General features: G+C 41.7%; 1 non-coding gene across 1 annotated transcript; it reads right to left on the bottom strand.

Annotated features, from left to right (window-relative positions):
- Positions 1–4,904: 4,904 nt before the first annotated feature.
- Positions 4,905–5,011, bottom strand: LOC147937519 (small nucleolar RNA R71). Its single transcript, XR_015567532.1, has one exon. It is a non-coding gene; the product is annotated as a small nucleolar RNA R71 (small nucleolar RNA).
- Between the last annotated feature and the right edge of the window lie 956 nt (positions 5,012–5,967).

Consider the following 5,967-nt stretch of genomic DNA (forward strand, 5'->3'; position numbering starts at 1 on the left):
ATATATTATATAATTATTAAAAAAAAACGGGACGGGGCGTTTCAGCTTGAATCCTTCGCTTAGCACTATAAGGTTATGAGTCTCCATTTTTAAACCTCATTCTCCTACTTCCTTGCTAGAGGACTAGCAAGATGTAAGTTTGGGGGTGTGATAACTCTCTAATTTACATGTTTTAGACACCTTTTTTGTCCATATTTTACATTATATATACCATAACTTTAGCATTTTTAGGTCTTTAACTGTAGGAGTTTGCATTTAGGCCATTTAGGGTGCTGCATTGTTGCATTTGTGTATTTTGGATGAAAACAAGTGCTTTAGAGCCTAAAATGGGGGGAAAAAGAGGTCAAACCCGAGCATGTACCCGAAGGAGTGATTGTGCAAGAAGAACAGTCTGAACCTCAACCTGATCAAAAAAGATCTAAGAGCAGGAAGAACAACCCGAAGACCTACTAGAGGAGCTACCCGCCTCGAGCAGACCCTCAGGCAGGACTGAGCAGCTAGGTTTAAAAGGTTTCCATATATAAACCCCCCCCCCCCTCTTCTTCCTCTCGCCCTAGCACGCTGTAGACACTCAGAATAGAGAGCGAGAGCTTCTGAGAGAGAGATTGAGCGACTCAAACACTTTTTCCACTTTGTTAGGATTTGATTTTCTTTCTTTTTCTGTTCTTTCTAGTTTTCGATTATGTACTCTACTACTTTTATCTTATTTTCAATACAATGCAATTTTCATTCATTTGTGTTTCTATGCTTTCTACCATGAGATCTGAGTAGTGAAATAATGTTTCTAGGGATGGCATAGACAAATATGTGTTCTTGATCGGTTAGGATGTCTTAGCTTCAATGTTTATTTTGTATAAATTCCCTTCTAGATTGATGTTCTTAATGCTATTTTCAGACCGAGAGGTTGAGACTAGATCTTGGGTGTTTTGCCATCGAGAGATGTTGTTGAAATGCTTGATTCAATCAATACTAGAGATTTACTCACTTAGCCTAAGAGATTAGATGTGTAAGGAGTTTATTAATAATAATGAATCGGTTTGTAATGCCTGCTTGGTCATTTTTCTCCAACGAGAGTTGGTTAGGGGTGTAACACTCCCGAACCACGTCCGTCACTCGGCCGGACAAACCGTGGACCAGCCCGGAGGGACGTCACATTGAGGTCGACAGCCTGCAGTCCAGTCGAGGTTCCACCAACGAATTAGGTTCCCCGACCAGTCCGCTAGCCGTCGCCTACCCGTTACGCAAACACCTCTGGCTTTTTAACCTTTGGTGCATGTGTGACGTTGTGCTGGCCCGGATTAGACCATGTACTTTTCCACTTGTCCGATTATATAGAAAATATCTCGATTTACTTATGTATAATGTTTGCATTTAAAATGAGAATACAAAAGTAAAACAGTTGGATCCATTTTAAAGAAATGCATGTCAAAGAAAACAAGAAGTTTTATCCAAGCAATCACACAGCACAAAACATCCTATCCGGGTTTCTAAGTTGCCCAACTCTACCCATTTACTTTCCCTTCAAGAAAAATAGTAAAGGAGAGGAGTGAGTAATCCACGATTACTCATTGAGTTAGGTGACTCTCTAACATGCAATCCTCTTAATCCAACTACCCCCAAAACAACTACCCACAACAACAATCAGAATCGCGCAATGCGGAAGCGATTAGAAAGCAAGCAAGTTAACAAGCAAACAAGCAATAACACACAACATGCAAGAACTAGAAATGACACAACATGACACTTCTAGACTCATAGCCACCATAGGCTATCTCAACATAACTCCCAAAACTCAAGGGAATGAAAGTACTAGCGATGCTACCACCCTTGGTACACACTATACTTGATCTCACACACGCAACCTAGGGCCCAATGACCTTCTGTCCCATCTCCCCAATTCACACCGTGTTGAAACCACAAAGGCTACCAACCGGATCACCACACATTTGCATCGTCGTACAATAGATCGGTCTTGTCTCTCACTAGACGCTGATTTTTCCAAGCCACGAGACCTCAAAGGTTAACTCGCCAGAACTCCACATGCACTTGGGGACAGAAGTCGATTGCTAGTCCAACATGACACATGAGAACTAGCTAGACAATTACTTATTCTAATTCTACCGACACGAAGAATCAAGTACTTAAATAACAAATAATTTCAAGCAAGAATCAAGCAATGCATAAAAGAAAACAAGCAAGAAATTCACCCAAAAATTCTTAAAATACAAGAAATAAAATATTCAAGCACTTAAGACAACATCCACATGCAAGCAACCCATTCAACTCTCAAGAAATATTAAGAACAATTTCTTAAATATTTTTCCTTGACATGCAAGTGATGCTAACCCAATTTCCTCCCATTCTATCATGCATGCTACTCAAATTAATTCTCAAAATTATGCTAGAAATTATTGCATTTTTCACTAATCTCACCACTTCATTTCTCTTCCCTATCCGGTTGAGAAAAATCAAAGAAGGATTCATGCATGATCATCCATTTCGGATCTGATCTTGCATGCAACCAAAATCACTCAATTCTTTATGCATGCATGATTTCTTAACCCCAAACAAGACTATATGCAACAACAAATGTATGCATGTTAGTCTACTCTCCAGATCTTAACTTGTTGACATGTAGATCTAAAAGATAAACATGCAACACTCAAGAAATCAAGAAAGTCACAAGAGCTACAAAGCTCATGTACTCTCTCCACTCACACCAAACACAAATCACAACAATTCTAAGTTCATATCCTCAACTCACAGTGATTTAGGCAGAGGATTGACTGAGTCAAGCTCCACCACCACACCGCAATCCGACAGCGCTTCGACTCCTCTTCCTCCTCTAGCTCCAACGAGCTTCTTCCTCGTCCTCCCTTGGAAGTCTCTTGATTTTCTTCAAGAGTTTGTTGAGAGAAACTTTTTGCAAGAGTTTAGCATTTGAGAGAGGCTTTGTCGAAAATGAGACACCAAAGATGCTATTTATAAGCCCTTGGTCGAGTTCTCTGTCTAGGCAAGTGGCAATTTGCCTTTGACAAGTGGCATAAATTCTGCATGCAAAATGTCTCTAGACTCACCCACTCGCGCGTGCATCTCAATCTCTGGCGAGAGAGCATGCGATGGCGACACGTGGTGTTTCATGGCTCTTGAGAGACCTTTCCACTTCCTCCAACCTTCCCGCGTCTCTCTTGCATCCCAAGCTCCTCTGCGCTTGTCCGCAATTTCACATTCTTACATCCGAGGTTATATTTCCTCCTCAGTTTTCGATTCTCTCATCCGAGACTTTGAATTTCCTCGTCAGTTCCCAGTCCTTCCGTCTGAGACGCGACTTCTCTCGTCTGCTTTTGGACCTCTCGTCTGTGACATCCACTTCTCCCGTCCGTCCCCGGACCTCTCGTCCATGACGTCTTCTTCTCACCATTTTCCACGGCCATTCTTTCCTTTTCTCTTCTTTTGGTCCTTTTCCATCATCCTTGACCATCCCTCGTCCATTTAACCGGATGCTCTAACGACTCACGTCCCTTTCTCGGTCTCGGGTCATCTATCGACTTGGTAACTTCTCCCGCAAGTCTCTTAATTTTTTTTTTGAGATTTTATTTTCTTCGTCTTCTCGAGGTTTCTCCTCGTCTTTTGGACACGTTTCTCCGTCTGGTCCGTACTTTAGGTTACGGGTCATTACAAGGGGAGTGACCAAGGTTGATTGTTTCTATAACGAGAGTGTTTTAGCAAGATTTAAGAGATTCATTGTCTAGGGAATATTTGCTTGAGGCATGTAGGATCCCAAATTGGTCAGGAACACTTATGAGTCAATTATCCCATCCTTAGGAGGTTTATTATCTTGACTGTTTAGTTCTATTTTATAACTCGACCCCTTACCCGAACTGGTACTCGATCACCAGCTTCGTGTATTTATTCGAGCTGTTCATTTTTGTGTTCTTGATTACTTCTGTCATCTGATTACCCACTCGATCTGGTACTCGAATGCTTGCATCGAGTGCATAGGTCGTGTGGTTCTTGTTTAATTCCCACTATTGCTTGGCTTGACTTGCTCTATTCTGATGATATATTATCTGTTAGCATCAGAACCATTTGGATTGATAACCCTTTGTACTACAACTGCATAGGAAATTGATACCGTGGGTGAAAAAATCTAGTTATCAATTTGGCGCCGTTGCCATTTTGTTGAATTTTGTTTGCTACGTTTAAGATTTCAGCACTTGCTAGATCAAGTTTTTTTCTATACTTTGGTTTGGGACTGACTTGTTTACTTTTTTGTTTGTTTGTTTTGCATTTCAGGAACAATCCGAGTACCCATCTGACCCGTCACTTGATCACATGGATTGGGTAGACCTTCGTGTACTCATTCAGTTAACTTATTGTGCATGCAAACACGATCCAAGGGTAGCCAACACCTTAGTCCATTCATCGACAACATCGATAGACCAAGGCTACTCCGTCAACAACAAGTCCAGCAACCGCAACCAACCACAATTGAGGAGGTCATGAATAATCAGAATGGTCCACCAGCTCCTGAAGAGAGGACCAACATAGGAGCAGGAGATGCTCCATCTACTCATACTCAAAGATATGGCATTGTGCCACCTGCTGTTCAAAACAACAATTTTGAGATCAATAGTAGTCTCATTCAGATGATTCAGAGAAACAAGTTTCATGGACTGCCAATGGAGGACCCATTGGACCATCTAGATGAGTTTGATAGGCTCTGTAGCCTCACAAAGATCAATGGAGTTAGTGAAGATGGATTCAAACTCTGGCTTTTCCCATTTTCTTTGGGTGACAAGGCACACATCTGGGAGAAATCACTTCCCAAGGAGTCCATCACCACTTGGGAAGCATGCAAAAAGGCGTTCCTTGCCAAATTCTTCTCCAACTCCACAACTGCAAGGCTTCGAAATGACATCTCCAGCTTTGTTCAGAAAACCAATGAGACGTTCGGTGAAGCTTGGGAACGTTTCAAGGGATACACCAGCCGATGCCCACATCACAGATTCAGCAATGCTTCGTTGCTAAGTACACTTTACCGTGGTGTAGTCCCTAATATAAGGATGTTGCTGGACACCGCTAGTAATGGAAACTTCCTCAACAAGGATGTGTATGAAGGTTGAGATTTAGTGGAGAGAGAGAGAAGGACATGTCACGGAGGTGGCGGATCTAATAATAGTTATTGTGGCTGTGGCAAGCATTGATGGTGGTGGGGGCAGCAAAACCAGAGTAAACAGAGGTGGAGAAAGAAAATAAAAAGAAAGGAGAAAGATTAATTAATGAGGCAGATCCGAGTTCATGTTTTGTGGGGATGATTTCCGTCGGATCAGAAGGAGTTAGGCCCCGAGTAAGGCATCACTGGAAAGCTGATGCAGTAGAGAATCCGCAGCAGTTGACGGAACCTTAATCGGAGTTAAACCCGAGGAGTTATGGGCGTTGCTTTCTGAACAAGTAACTGCAAGTCAGTAAACTCAGAAACCCTAAGAGGCTGTTCCGAGATAGGTTCTTCATGGCAACGTTTGGAGGTCATAACAATGTCCGATCGGTCTGAAACTTTTTGGAGTTCTTCATGCTATTACTAGCTACATATTCAATGGTGGGATCGTGATTTTAACGGTTAGTTATGGTTTTACCTGTGTGTTTCTGAGGCATATTTGTATGGAAATAAATGGTGACATTGTAATGTTTGGTTGGCAAACGAGGTTGGATGGAGCTGCAGCTTTGTAGGAGTGTTCATGAATCATGGGTCTGACATTAAAAGGAAAAGGAGAATTGATCTCCATCATTTAAGTGGCAAAGGTGAGGGTGGTAATCGTGGAAACACAATGATTATTTTCTAAGCATGTTCTTCATGAACTGCTTGTATAGGCTTGGAAACTATGTGATTGGATATATCTGTTGTTTGATATCGTATGCTTTGATATGATGATTAGATGTATGATTATAATGAATGGTGACATGATA

Source organism: Camelina sativa, chromosome 9, assembly GCF_030686135.1.
Source record: "Camelina sativa cultivar CO46 ecotype springtype chromosome 9, ASM3068613v1".
NCBI classification, from domain to species: Eukaryota; Viridiplantae; Streptophyta; class Magnoliopsida; order Brassicales; family Brassicaceae; genus Camelina; species Camelina sativa.